The sequence below is a fragment of the Chenopodium album genome, chromosome 6, assembly GCF_948465745.1.
Source record: "Chenopodium album chromosome 6, dcCheAlbu1.1, whole genome shotgun sequence".
NCBI classification, from domain to species: domain Eukaryota; kingdom Viridiplantae; phylum Streptophyta; class Magnoliopsida; order Caryophyllales; family Amaranthaceae; genus Chenopodium; species Chenopodium album.
Genome location: NC_137839.1, coordinates 50486272 through 50502546, shown reverse-complemented (window position 1 = coordinate 50502546; position 16275 = coordinate 50486272).

Here is a 16275-nt window from a genome sequence, read left to right as displayed (position 1 = left end):
GATTAGATTAGTTTAGCTCTTTTATTTTCTCTCTCTTAGGGTTAGATTAGGAGTTTCTCTCTCTAGTTTAGGAGTAGTTTAGAGAGAGAAAGATTGGATTTTTCATGGAGTTTTTGGGATTTTGAAGAAGCAAATTTGTGGATTTTTCCTCTCATAAATTCAATGAGTCTTCCTAACTTTCTCTCACATTTATTGCTTTCATTTATTATTGTTTTTGCTTATTTATTTGTTTATTTGAGTAGATTAATTAGTTTAGTTGTTGATTCTTGCTTTTATTATTATTTTACCTTGTTTTCTTTGTTTTTGTTCACCATGTTAGTTTAGGTTTTGTTCTAGGGAAATGGATGAAGGTTATGTTAATTAATTTAATGATTGATTGTGGTTAGTATGAAATTGTTTCTTGATTATTGTGTATGGATGATGCTTTTATGTATTAGAATCTTTCTAGCTAATTGATTCTATGTTTTTAATTGTGCCTTCAATCGATTGTGCGAGAGTGAGTTGGTTGAGAGCCCTAAATTCTTCCATACCTTTGCTAGGCTAGTTGCACGAGAGTGAATTAGTTTAGTAGGATAATTAACATGCTTAATTGTGCGAGAGTGAGTTAAATGTGTTTATTGTTCCTAATCAAGGTCATTTTCATCTAATTGTATGATGTTATTGAATGTATTGATGTAATTGGATTCCACTTTCCCTAGTTTTAGTTATTTGCTCTTAGTAGTGTTTAGTTGAACCTCTCTTTACCTCACAAGCTTTCCTAGTAGTCTAATTAGCATAGATTGATACACTTAGTCCTTTTGGGTTCGACCCTTTACTTACCCCTATACTCGTATTGGGGTAGTTTAGGTATTATAAATTGTTAATTTAATTAGGGTTAGTAGACCAACGACACTATCTAATCCCTCGATCAGCTGGCTTGCGAATCAAATAAGATCATAATGTAAATTGGAGTGAATTGGAGAAGATTTATTGTAAGAGCGACAATTCATGCACTGTAGTCCACAACAACGTTGAGGACTTAATGGATTGTAAAGATTGTGCTTGGTTTGGAATATGGAGGAAAAACATGTTCAAGAAAGCAAAGTATTGTTACACTAAACACCATGGTGTGTTGTTTCTTCACGATGAGGATAATGCTAGGCCATGGATGAAGATGCTAAACACTAAGCATAACAAGAACACGACTGTAGCCCTCTAACTAAAGTAGATGATAATTAAATGTTTATTATGTTATGTGATAATTATAGAAAGTTTTATTGAGCTTGTTATGGGAAATTTTAATTTTATGCATAAGAATTGATAATTTGAAGCTTGTTTAACTATGTTCATTTTTTGATTGATTAAACTTGTAGCTCTGTTTCGTGTATCAATCACAAAATTTTACCTTATGTACAATTAAGTCTACAGGTTTAACTAATCACGAAAATGTAATGCAATCAAGTTTAAAATACAAAATAATGTAAAAAAAAATTAAAAAGATTAATATTTCTTACAAGCAAATGAAAACAATTGGTCAACCAATGTCAGCCTACACTCCCATCAAAAGTCGCTCATAATGATGACCTTTATCACAAGATGAAAAAATCTTATTACCCACTCTATTATGCGAAGTAATTCATATCCATTTGGGAGCAATTTTTCTAATACAAGATCTAAAATCGTTAAGGGTACCATAATTTTAAATTATATATCATTGTAGGCGTCGCTCGAAGTGCGCCTACGTTAAAAGCATGTGTGAATATGCTTGGCACTCATAGGAAGTGGGAATTGACATAATACGATTAGGGACAAGGAAAGTAGGGAGCCGCCAACAAGTTTTTAAGGAACTTGTAAACCGTTCACGGATCATAAAAGGCAACCACGATAAAGGGACAACGAAGGCAACAACGATTGACCCGTGAAGGTTACACCCCATTCATAATCCATGAGATTACTAACTCCATATGGTTCGGAACCACGAAAGGAGGATCGGGGATGATGGTACGAAGTGAGTCATGGAGTCACATTCGCCCCTATTGGCCTCTACTCGATTCTTATATTGAAAAGCATTCCTGTGATCTCAAAGGCATACAAACAATAATTCAATTTGCTCCAAACTATTATTTAACTAAATTGGTTCAAAATTAATGCACACATAATTCTAAAAATTTGGTGATCACTTGAATTAATAATAAGATTAAAAAGGATCCTAAACCGGTTGTCCAAATTATCTTATTAGGCGTGATTTTCAATTACATATTCCCTTTAACATGCAATATAGTGATCAAAATAAATAATAGAATCAATATTAATATAAAACCAATTTAATCATAATTCCAACAACATAAAAATCGTTAGAAAAAATAACAATGATAAAAAGAGCATGATCCTTACTTTGAATCTGTTTGTTTGCAACTACAAAATAATAAACGAGTTAGTAACTTCAAGGAAATAATAAAACAATAATTAAATTAAATTAAATTAAATTAAGTTGATTTTGGGGCCAAACCCTCAAACGAATCTACCTTTCACGCCTTGGTTTAAGGACAGAACCTCGAGTAAAATATGGACTCCTTTGAGTGCTTGAAGAAGGAATTTTGAAGCGAAAAGGGTAGGCTAGTGTTTAGGTTAAGAGCATAGAAGAGAGAAAATAAGAATAATCGAATTCTCGTTGCCCCGTACATCAGAAATGAGGGGGTATTTATAGGGAAATGTGCTGAGGGAGCACACGGAACCCTAAAATGATAAAAACCCTAAAAAGGTATCCCGTGACACGGTCAGACTGTACCGTCAGACGGTACAAGTTCCCGTGACACGGTCAGTTTTGGAGTGACGCGGGAAATTTTCAGAAAACGGAACAGAAAACGCGTTAAGGGTTTACGCGGAAAGGACACGGAACTCTCCGTGTCACGGCAGACCTCCCGTGTCACGGGAAGTCCCACCGTCAGACGGGAGGGGTTCCCGTGACACGGTCAGGCTGTACTGTGACACGGTTAGTTTCAGTCAATTTTTCCGTCTAAATTCATTTTTAACCCTAATTTCTTTCGGCTTTTTAAGTGCCAATTGATAATTTCGGGCTTTTTTCTGACTTTCATTATTCGGGCTAAAATAAGAAAATAATAAAATAAAAATGTTTGGGCCAAAAAAAATAATAAAATAATAAAATAAAAAGGTTTGGGCTAAAAATTAATTAATAAGTTTGGGCTAAAATAAAAACTATGCTTTTACCAAACATCAAGATTAATCCATGGACCTTTCAAAAATAAGAATTTAATAAAATACGATTTTTTAAGCACTCTCGGGATTAAATACTAAACCCGACCAACAGTGGCGGTGAAAGGTTATTTATCATCGGTTTTGGTTTTGGGGAGACATTTTTAGGTGTCTACAGAAGCCCCCACTTTGACTGAGTTTGTAGAAACGTCAGTTTCGAAAACGATAGTCAAAGTAGTCGATAGGGACGGAGAATGATTTAAGACGTTCTGCGATCCTAAATCACTCTGTATACGCCGATACCTGCAGAAAAATGTTAATTCCACAGATAAAAGAGTAAAAGGATAGAATACATATCTGGCACCAGTGTGTCGGTGACAAACGAGTTTGGTATTTTCCTATGCTTGAAGGAATCTATCGAGTGACATTGATTGAAACGCTTTCCATGCTTGAGGAAAGCCGACTGAAGAGTTTGGCAGTTTTCTAAGCCTGAAGAAAACTACCGGATAATACCTTCCATGCCTGAGGAAAGTCGACGAACGAATTTGGTGTCATTCTATGCTTGAAGAATTCCACCGATAATGCCTTCCATGCTTGAGGAAAGCCGACAAAGGAATTTTGTGGTTTTCTATACTTGAAGAAAAATCCACTGATGATGCTTTCCATGCCTGAGGAAAGCCGACTTGGCGGTTTTCTATACTTGAAGAAAAATCCACCGATAACGCTTTCCAAGCCTGAGGAAAGCCGACTTGGCGGTTTTCTATACTTGAAGAAAAATCAACCGATAACGCTTTCCAAGCCTGAGGAAAGCCGACTGATGAATATAGTGTCATTCTATGCTTGAAGAATTCCACCGATAATGCCTTCCATGCTTGAGGAAAGCCGATTTGGCGGTTTTCTATACTTGAAGAAAAATCCACCGGATAATACTTTCCATGCTTGAGGAAAGTCGAAAGATGATGAGATTGTAAGTCTCTGTGTATCGAGAACCTTGCGTCATGAAATGATGGTGGTCCGCTTGTCCCCGTACATGGGCTGTAGATGGTCCGCTTGTCCCCGGACGTGGGCTGTAGATGGTCCGTTTGTCCCCGGACGTGGGCTGTAGATGGTCCGTTTGTCCCCGGACGTGGGCTGTAGATAAGACCTGCAAAAATAAATTTGCCAATGGACTCGTATATACTGTGATTGACTTGACCACTAACTTGACCAAGTTTGACTTGATGTGACATGACATGTGTATGACTTGTGAGTTTGTGTGTGTGTGTATATGTGTGTGTGCAGACACAAGCAAACGAAGATGCAAAAGCAAAAATTTCCGTCAATTTTTGTCATGAGTGGAGGGTACCGACTTTCTCCCGAAAAAGAAAGATGTGAAAACTGAACTTTTATTTTCGAACTTCCTTCGATGAAAACTTGGAAAAAGTTTTTTGAACTTCCCCAAAATAAAATAATGAAAAGGGAGAGAAGTTTTGAACTTCCTCCTTGAGCAAGACAAAATGATTCGTATGGATTGAATTGTTTGTCCTGAAAATAATGTATGCATGATGCATGTTCTTAGACCAAGAGGCTAAGGACAATTACATCATGTGACACGATAGATGAATGAACTTAAGTCATGGAGCTAAGCATCATATATAGTGTAAAGAAGCGATTTTGAATGTCACTTAGGTCTGGAAGCTAAGCACGTATAGTGATTATTGCATAATGAACGTTTCTTAGATCAAGGAGCTAAGCACGATATGCTTTGTATGATTAAAAATCATTGATATATAAATGTTTCTTAGCACATTATGCGAAACAATGAACATTGCTCAGGCAGGAAGCTAAGCAAGTATACCATGTTTCTTCTACGAAATGATTCGTATGGATTGAATTGTTTGTCCTGAAAATAATGTATGCATGATGCATGTTCTTAGGCCAGGAGGCTAAGGACAATTACATCATGTGACACAATAGATGAATGAACTTAAGTCATGGAGCTAAGCATCATATATGGTGTAAAGAAGCGATTTTGAACGTCACTTAGGTCTGGAAGCTAAGCACGTATAGGGATTATTGCATAATGAACGTTGCTTAGGTCAAGGAGATAAACACGATATGCTTTGTATGATTAAAACTCATTGATATATAAATGTTTCTTAGCACATTATGCGAAACAATGAACATTGCTCAGGTCAGGAAGCTAAGCAAGTATACCATGTTTCTTCTACGAAATGATTCGTATGGATTGAATTGTTTGTCCTGAAAATAATGTATGCATGATGCATGTTCTTAGGCCAGGAGGCTAAGGACAATTACATCATGTGACACGATAGAGGAATGAACTAAAGTCATGGAGCTAAGCATCATATATGGTGTAAAGAAGCGATTTTGAACGTCACTTAGGTCTGGAAGCTAAGCACGTATTGCATAATGAACGTTGCTTAGGTCAAGGAGATAAACACGATATGCTTTGTATGATTAAAACTCATTGGTATATAAATTTTTCTTAGCACATTATGCGAAACAATGAACATTGCTCAGGTCAGGAAGCTAAGCAAGTATGCAATGTTTCTTCTACTGAATGTTGTCTTTAAATATGATGAAGCATGCACAGTGTTGAAACAAGATTTCATGATAAAGGGCTCTTAAAGGAAAGGATGATTGATATGGATATGGATGTGTGAGTGAAGTGTGTGAATGTGATACTAAGGCTGGCTGCAAGGGTTATAGCGATGGAAAGAGATGTGAGAAGAGTTAAAGATGATGACTCTTCAGGTTGGGTAAGCTAATGTGATTTGGGTTCAAGCCCCCAAGTCTAGCTCTAAATGGGTAGGGATAAGCATTGGATATTCTTTGACTCGATCATGCATGGATATGAATATGAATGTGGCCGCACCTCGATGTGAGGTTGCCTACGTATCCATTAGGAATCAGGCCGAACGTAGCTCTAACCGAACTTTGCACAAGTGTATGTACACCTCAAAGAGGTCTTTCAAGGGTTGTAATGTGGTTAAGTTGATCGTTTAAAGGAAAAAGGGGTAAAAGGCTCAAGACCCGAGAGAAGCCCCCAAGATGTGTAATTGTGAATTTGAAAATTTCGAGTTTTGCAAGTTTATTTTCAACACATTTTTTTTGCTTTGAACTTTTTTTTTTCCATTCTTTTGAATCAATGTAGGCAATCTCAGATCATGCGGTCCATCACTCACTTAGCATTCATGTTTCTCAGGCACGGTACCGAGCACTCGATGAGAGACGCAATTTGAGACGTGTTCATATCAAAGACATTGGAACACTTGCCTTTAGACATTGTTTTATTTTATTTTTTTGCTACTTTTTTTTTTCTTGCTTTTTGAATGTTATACAATTACACATCTTCAAATCCCAGGGTTGAGTGAATGTGGGTTGAAGAAATGAAGGCCAAACGTTAGACGAGGCTCAAAGTGGTTGATGAAGAACTGGATATGTGATTGAGTGGTTAATGGGGAATGACAGGGTTGCAAAGGTGCCTCAAATCATTGGTGTACCTTGTGTTTAGTTCGGCATTTTTTATTTTTTTATTTTTTTTTTTTTTTTGCTATCACATGATCGAATGTAAGAAAGAGATGCTCATTTATGAAGAATGTAATAAATGTGACACATAGACACATGGATAACGGGAACCTATGCTAGACTTATTGGGGGAGAGGGTCGAAACAAAAGAATAAAAAAAAGCATGAAATCTTGCACGAAGGATCCGTGTGCCTTGTATTCATTACTTCTTGCCGCCTGGAGGGACAGGAAGTTTATTTGCATCCATCAAGTCTTGAATGACGTCCTTCAAATTCCAACATTGCTCCGTAGTGTGGTGCCTTCCTTGATGGTACTTGCAATGGGCATTGGGATTGCATTTGGCACTCCTTTCTTCAGGTTTTGGCTCTGGAAATGGCCCAATAGGTGTGATCAGGCCTTAACTGTAAAGGCGATCAAAGGCCGCATCATAAGTCATTCCTAAAGGAGTGTAAGTTCTTTTCTTCTTGGGCAATGGAGTAAGAGCTAACACTTCATTGAGATCAACTTGGCTTATATTGTTGGTAGTATTTTCGTGCTTAGAAGACGAAGAAGAAGGATGGTCGTTCTTCTTGTTTTTCCAAGTGTTATTATTGTTACTACCAGCAGTCTTTATTAGCTCATCCTCGATTTTGATGCCGATGTCGTATACAGCTTCGAAAGTGTTCAGTGGAAGAAATTTGAGATGTTCCCTATATTTATGAGTCAGATTTTGAATAAAAAGGCGAACCATCTCTCTTTCTTTGGGGGGATCTACCAAGAGTGAAGCTGTTTCCCTCCACATGTTCAGGTAAGCGGTGAAGCCTTCATTCTCTTTCTGTTTGAGAATGGAGAGTTCACGTTCAGAAGTTTTAGTTTGAATGTTACACTTGTAACGATTCATCAAACTTTCGGTGACATCTTGCCAAGTCGCAGTACGCTTGGTATCTAGGGAATAGAACCATTGTTGGCAAGCATGTTCTAAGGAGAGAGGGAACACCGTAGGGAAGAGTGTTACGTCCAATCCCTTAAGAGCCATGGTTGTAGAGAACGCCTTCAAATGGAATATTGGATTGTCAGTAGGCTTGAACTTTGGAATATCAGCAGTGGAGAACTTTTCAGGGAGTCTATCCTTCACATTCAAAGGAGTGGGAGGCCGTTCCACATAAGTGAAATCCTCAGAAATCTTACTCATTGAAATCTTACTCATTTGTTCCTTCAGTTTGTCAAGGGTGGAAACAGTGACCTTGTTTTGTTCCATGGTAGTGACCCTAGTGGTAAGGGTTTGCATCATGGAAGAAAGTGCCTCAATGGATTTGTTGATGTTCTCAATGTCTTCTTTAGTGGCCATTGAAAGGTGGTGAGTAACGGAGATGACAAAGTTCTCTTTGAACGCCTATTAGATCTGAGAGATTGTTGCAGTAATGGCTCAAACCGTATTGATCTATCTTTGTTCCTTGAACAAGTACTGTGAAATAAAACAATTCACTTAATTGTTTGACTCATTGCTCAAGATAGGAAAGGAAGGAAAAAAATAGACATTTGAAAACAGGTGAGAAAACTCCACTCATTTTTTTATTATGACGAAAAAAGGGGTGCATGAACCTAATATACGATCATAAACGACCTGGTGCACGACTCGAGTCGGAACATAAAGAAAGTGTGTGGACTATATTTGACTCGTGAGTGACTAAGTGATATTATAAGACTCGTGGTATGATCGTATGGCTAGACATGTGAACAATAACCAAAATGACTGACGCGAGGACCAAATTAACACGGAAGACTTGACTGACACTTTCTTTTTTTTGATAGGGGAAGACGTCCCGTGTCACGGCAAAAAAAAAAAAAAAAAAAAAAAAAAAAAAAAAAAAAAAATTCATAGGGGGGTGACGTGGCACGGGACACTTCTCCCGTCAGACGGGATAAATTCCCGTGTCACGGCAAAAAAAATAATTTTGAAACGTTGCTTGTTTATTTTTAAAGGGAGGATACCATCCGACTTACTCTAAAAAAAAAACGACACAAAAACAAGACTTCCCTAAAATACGGTCAAAAAAGTGGTGCACGACTTAAAGCAAAAAAGTGTGTGGACACGACATGTGAGTGATTAAGTGAGGTTATGGACGCGTGTTTTGACCGTATAGCTAGACACGACTCAAAACTGGACACAGCATTCGCACAAAAATCGAGAAAAAGACTGACAGGACACTTTCCTGGGCACCGTGTCACGGTGCAGACTGTCGTGACACGGTGCAGTCTACCGTCAAACGGTAGACTTTCCCGTGTCACAGCACTGTTCACCGTGACACGACAGAACATGCCGTGACACGGTGCGCAGTTCCAGGTCAATTTTGTGATTTTTCAGATTTTAATCGATTTTAAGTCCGTACTAATTACTATGTGAGAATAAGAACCCTCGGTCATGGGTTAAAAAAAAGAGCAAACGCATGAGGGTTAGCACCAAACCAACACATAGCATTTAGACACGATGATGTAAAAAAGTTCGCAACCTAAAGTCAAGATCTATGTTCAACTATTGGTCAAGCTTTGGGTGTCAAAATGGTACCATGGTTAAGAGTTTGGACGCGTTAGCAAGGCAGCCTCCCTTGAGGGTGTATGCCAACGGGCGGCTCCGCGAGTTTGTGATGAAATCGAACTCGACTCCATGGTTTGGGTGGATTTAATGACTCGGATGAACCCTTATTGCCATGAGCGTTTTTGGGTTGATAGAGCTTAAATCCCCCGGGGCTAAGACGCATGTAGAACACATACGTTTTTTCAGAAAAATCGAAGGAAGTCGACTGAGAGAAAAGAAAATAAACCACCGGTCAGATTTTAGGACTGCCGGGACACGGCAGAAATTCCCGTGTCACGGTACAGTGTACCGTGACACGGCAGACTCTGCCGTGACACGGCAGTCAGAAAATCTGACTGGTGCCCTTTTTGCTTTTGCGCGCAACCGAGTTATCCAATTTTTCCTACGGGACAGACCTGAATGCGACGTTAAAACGTCTATGCAGATGCAAAAATGCCAAATTAATCACAGGAATATTTTTTCAAGAATCTTTCAAGTCTCATCCACTCATCTTAATCAAATACCGATCACTCAAATCGATAAATAATTAAGAATCCTCCCCAGTGGAGTCGCCAAATTGTAGGCGTCTCTCGAAGTGCGCCTACGTTAAAAGCATGTGTGAATATGCTTGGCACTCATAGGAAGTGGGAATTGACATAATACGATTAGGGACAAGGAAAGTAGGGAGCCGCCAACAAGTTTTTAAGGAACTTTTAAACCGTTCACGGATCATAAAAGGCAACCACGATAAAGGGACAACGAAGGCAACAACGATTGACCCGTGAAGGTTACACCCCATTCATAATCCATGAGATTACTAACTCCATATGGTTCGGAACCACGAAAGGAGGATCGGGGATGATGGTACGAAGTGAGTCATGGAGTCACATTCGCCCCTATTGGCCTCTACTCGATTCTTATATTGAAAAGCATTCCTGTGATCTCAAAGGCATACAAACAATAATTCAATTTGCTCCAAACTATTATTTAACTAAATTGGTTCAAAATTAATGCACACATAATTCTAAAAATTTGGTGATCACTTGAATTAATAATAAGATTAAAAAGGATCCTAAACCGGTTGTCCAAATTATCTTATTAGGCGTGATTTTCAATTAGATATTCCCTTTAACATGCAATATAGTGATCAAAATAAATAATAGAATCAATATTAATATAAAACCAATTTAATCATAATTCCAACAACATAAAAATCGTTAGAAAAAATAACAATGATAAAAAGAGCATGATCCTTACTTTGAATCTGTTTGTTTGCAACTACAAAATAATAAACGAGTTAGTAAGTTCAAGGAAATAATAAAACAATAATTAAATTAAATTAAATAAAATAAAGTTGATTTTGGGGCCAAACCCTCAAACGATTCTACCTTTCACGCCTTGGTTTAAGGACAGAACCTCGAGTAAAATATGGACTCCTTTGAGTGCTTGAAGAAGGAATTTTGAAGCGAAGAGGGTAGGCTAGTGTTTAGGTTAAGAGCATAGAAGAGAGAAAATAAGAATAGTCGAATTCTCATTGCCCCGTACATCAGAAATGAGGGGGTATTTATAGGGAAATGTGCTGAGGGAGCACACGGAACCCTAAAATGATAAAAACCCTAGAAAAGTATCCCGTGACACGACAGACTGTACCGTGACACGGTCAGACTGTACCGTTAGACGGTACAAGTTCCCGTGACACGGTCAGTTTTAGAGTGACGCGGGAAATTTTAAGAATACGGAACGGAAAACGCGTTAAGGGTTTACGCGGAAAGGACACGGAACTCTCCGTGTCACGGCAGACCTCCCGTGTCACGGGAAGCCCCACCGTCAGACGGGAGGGGTTCCCGTGACACGGTCAGGCTGTACCGTGACACGGTCAGTTTCAGTCCATTTTTCCGTCTAAATTCATTTTTAACCCTAATTTCTTTCGGCTTTTTAAGTGCCGATTGATAATTTCGGGCTTTTTTCTGACTTTTATTATTTTGGCTAAAATAAGAAAATAATAAAATAAAAATAAATAAAAATGTTTGGGCCAAAAATAAATAATAAAATAATAAAATAAAAAGGTTTGGGCTAAAAATTAATTAATAAGTTTGGGCTAAAATAAAAACTATGTTTTTACCAAACATCAAGACTAATCCATGGATCTTTCAAAAATAAGAATTTAATAAAATACGATTTTTTAAGCACTCTCGGGATTAAATACTAAACCCGACCAACAGTGGCGGTGAAAGGTTATTTATCATCGGGTTTGGTTTTGGGGAGACATTTTTAGGTGTCTACAATCATCATGTAATGTTTATCAAAATAAGTTTGTGATAAAAGTCACTATTAAATAATTGGACCGTAAACTATCTTATAAAGGTCAATATTAATCCTCATGAATGTTTTTTTTAGAAAAATTAAAAAAAGAATATATCAGTTAAATCACACCACATAATTTTTTAAAGGTCAATATTAATAATATTTTCTAAACAACATGCGATGCACAAAATAACTATTTTATTTGTACATAAATTTTATCTAAAAAGTTGTATTATAATTAATTATTTAACTTTGGTCACATAAGTATATCACTTTTTTTATTTGGCATTACACTTTAACCTAAATTTGGTAATTCAAATATATCTTAAAATTTAAATTATTTAAATGTAAAGTAGATGATAACCATTGGGGAACCAATGTATGGATAATGTTACCTCGATTATAACATAAATTACTAAGCTTTGTTGAATAGTCAGACTTTCTTTCGTACTATTTATTCTATTTTTTTTTTTTTTTTTGCTTTTTTTTTTTTTTTGGTGTTTGAGGAAATACTTTCTTTTCACTTTATTATGAACTATTTTATTTATAGCTCAATATAAAAATGCATTTGTAATATATATTGTCTCAATAATTACAATTACATATCAGACTAAAATTCAATACCAAATACAATGAACGTTTAGTAGTTATTTTGTGACTATAGGGTAGAGGTTGAATTGATTATAACATCCACATGAACCGGTATGAAAAAGTATTTGCGAAAAATAGATTCTATAAAACAGTTTATGATTCTGTAATAATTTCCTTAAACCCTAAACCCTTAACCCTAATCCCTAAACCCTAATCCCTAAACCATAAACCCTAAACCCTAGATCTATCAAAACTAGATGGACCTAGTAATAGGTGTTAGGGGTGTCCATTCGGTTTTGGATATGGATTTTGTCTAAATCCCATCCATTCCGATAAATGATTCGGTTTTCAATTTCCAATAAGAATCGATCAAAATTTCTCTCCCAATCAAACCCGATGGTATCCTAATTAAACTTTTTTTAGTAGGATCCAAAGTTAGCTAGAGTTTAAAGAACAAAGAAATACATATTTATTACAAAGTGTCCCAGATGTAAGTTATGTAGTATTGAGTATTTGATTTAAAGTTTGGATTCGACCCGAATAAATAATTCAGTTTGGATTGGTTTGGATTTCGTATTTAATCGAAATAATAAACACCCGTAATAGGTATTCTAGTCATAAAAATACTTATTATTACACAGTAGACACAAAAACCGTTGTAACGTGAAATAGTTGAGTTTTGTTTTTTGCTACGTGTTGATGTTTAAAGGTTTTGATGATGAGGAACTTAAGTTACAGCAAACTCATCTCATAAAGACTTTTCAAGTGTTTGTGCAGCCTAGGTGAAATTGATCTTGGAGATGGAAGAAGTAACTAAAGCTGAGAAGACTTGAAGGAGTTCTTTATCAAGAAATTTATTCAATATAAAAGAAGAGTTCCCTAACAGGAACTGAGTTCCCTCACAGGAACTTGAAGATTGCTAGCTAAGATCTTTGGAGGAACTTAGTAAGCGTGGAGTCCAAGTAAACCTACCAGAACAAGAGTACAGCGCAGCAATGTTTTAGTTAAGATTTTATCTTCTAGATTCATTGTTAAATATGTAAAGTAGGATATGCATGAAACTTATTAGAAGCGTGACAGTTAGCTTGGCAAATAAATTAAAATCGGAAAAGATAAAAGATAGAAATCGGAAAAAGATTTTCTTTAAATATTTATCTTTTAAAATCAGTTTGTTAAAAAGATATTATGCTTTTTAATTCAATATTTCTATCTTATTTTCTGAAAAGATTTTCTTCAAAGGATTTAATTAAAAAACCGTGTTTTAAGATAAGTTAAGTTTTACTTATTTATCTTTATGTAAACCTACTGTTTATACAGGTAATACTCGTATAAATAGTAGAGAATAATATGAGCCTAGGTTTTTGTGAGTTTAATGCGTGAATAATTTACAGAGCTATAGTTGCGTAAGTTTGCCAAGCTTATCATACTGTCATATTAGTTTCGAGTTTCAAGCATAGCTTGCCGATCATATACTAGGTGTTAATTCTTGTATTTGGTTTCGGGTTTATTAGGGTGAGAGTATTTTTATCATTGCATACAGAGAGAGCTTCTGGTGAGAAGGGGGAAGATCTGTACTTAGGGAGTACGAGTGAGTTTGAGTGTGGGACTCAAACTGGGTAGAACAAGGTGTTGTTCTGTAGCAAGTTCAGTCTGGAACTTGAGAGTAGAGGCTGAATTATAATAGGTTGTAACTTGGTGTTTGCCCTATTATAGTGGAAGTATTTGTGTTTGAAATCCCTAAGGTAGGGTCGAGGTTTTACTTCTAGTTGGGCACTAGAAGGTTTCCTCGTAAAATCTGTGTGCATCGCAAGTTCCTATTTTGTTCTGTTTTATATTTGCAAAATTATTATCTAGGAACTCAACTACAATTTACCCCCCCCCCCTCTTGTAGTGTTCATCTCAATTAACACTACGCAAATCCAAAAAATAAATTTATATAAAATTTATGACCAATAATGATTCATATAAAATAGTCGATCACGTGTGGATAGAACGTCGTTCAAAATAATTGATTTAAATAATGGATGCACGTCGTGAAATAGGTAGACATGTCATGACTTTAAACGTTCACAATTACAGTGGAGCCTAATTAAATCAAGTTAAGTTCAATGCTAACTTTAAAATTATGATTGAGATATGATTGAATTAATAGTTGTAGAAATCAAGTCGATCCTATTTAGTTCGGAGGGTGTCCATTTGGTATAACTGTTTAAGTTTGGAACTTAGCTGATGATTCAACTGTTTAGGGCATCTCATTACGATTCCACATAAATAAACGCCGATAATCCGAAAATCCAAACTGACCCCGTTGAAATTTGGGAACTTCTCCGAATAGAGAACTTGGTTTGGATTGAATAGGATTTTTGTTCATTTCCAAATGACGGGAACCCTTACCGCTTTTATCTAAACAACTCATTTCAGCTACAATCAGCTAGACCTGGCAATCCTGACCCAGACCTGATAACCCGACCCATGACCTGAAATCGACCCGAAACCATTGACCCGAAATTGACCCAAAACCCAAATTAACCCGACCCGTGTTAAGAGTAATTTGGGACAAAGGAAGTACAAGAATAACTCAAAGAAATTATTACAACAATGACAATGATAATAAGAGTACGTATTTAAACTAAGATCAATAAGAGAGTGAGGTATAACTCAATTAGTTCTTCTTAGTTTCAGGAGATCCTGAAAGTGATTCTTAGCCTAAAGTTCTAAACACAAAAAAAAAATAATAAAGTTAATTAAAGTCAAACAATTACTATAATCCATGAAAAAAATAGCCTTAATAAATATAGTGAGTTTTTCGTCAAAAAATTAATAAATATATATACAGAGTTGAATTTAACCCAATGAAACACCCGAATATTACTCGACTAGAAATTGACCCGACCCGAAGTTGACCCGGAAAATGAACCCGAAAATTGACACGACCCAAACTGACCCGACCCATACTTGACCGGACCCGAACTCGACCCGAACTGTTGACCCCATACCCGACCCGACCCGATTATCAGTCGACCTAAAATCAACCACAAACCCGAAACGAACTGACCCGACACGAACTTGACCCGATAATTTTTTGACCCGAACTTGACCCGACCCGAAATGCCCCGACCCATACCCGACCCAAATGACCCATTTTCCAGGTCTACAATCAGCTACGTTCAATTCATTTCATTTTTAAATAGTCCTGTTACAGCCAGTCTAGTTCATTTACACTCAATTCATTCTACGTGAATACGTCGTAGCATATGTCCTCCCAATTTTATTTTTGACACATCAAAATTGTAAGTATATCTATACACTTTAAACTACAGTTCAAGATACGATAACACACACATTGTAAATTAATTAAGTAAATACGCCTTCTAAATTTTAAAATAAATCGTAACGCTTTTGCATAACCTTTCTATTTTTTCCAAATAAATAAAAGTTGACTGTATAAGGGGTCCATATACAATTTTTATTTGCAAATACCCACTTATACCTTTTTATTAATTAATAATTCAAAATTGAAAGGGGACAAAATACCACTGTTCTGCACTGTTGGATTGTCCAGTCACAACTGTCCACGTGTACTGTCAAATATGTTTCGTTTTCCAAAAAAAAAACAAGTAAATGATTCCTAGAAATCATATTTGATACTATATAATCGTTTAAGATACTGACCCAGTATTAAGTAAGTTTTGGTACCAAAATTCAAGTGAAAATGACTATCTAATGTAAACTCCCCCGCCAAATTAGAATTTCTATTACTAACTTGTGGCGGGAATTAAAATCTGTATAAATGAAACATTAGTGTACCTCATATCTATATCCAAAAAGCACAAATACTCTAATAAAGCACACTACAACTTGTTACTCCTGATTAATTTTTACATTGTATTTCACGATAAAATATAAATGGCTAAGCGGAATAGATGCACAGGTAACTAATAGATTTCTTGTAGTCGAAAATGATTCTTCAGTTAAATTAACATTGTTGTTCTATTTATATTGATGTTTGCATGCACGTATTGATTTTTGCCAGCACCCACAGAGTTAGAGCAAAGTCAGATTTAAAGAGTGAAAGATCAACACAGCTTTCGACTATTCATGCG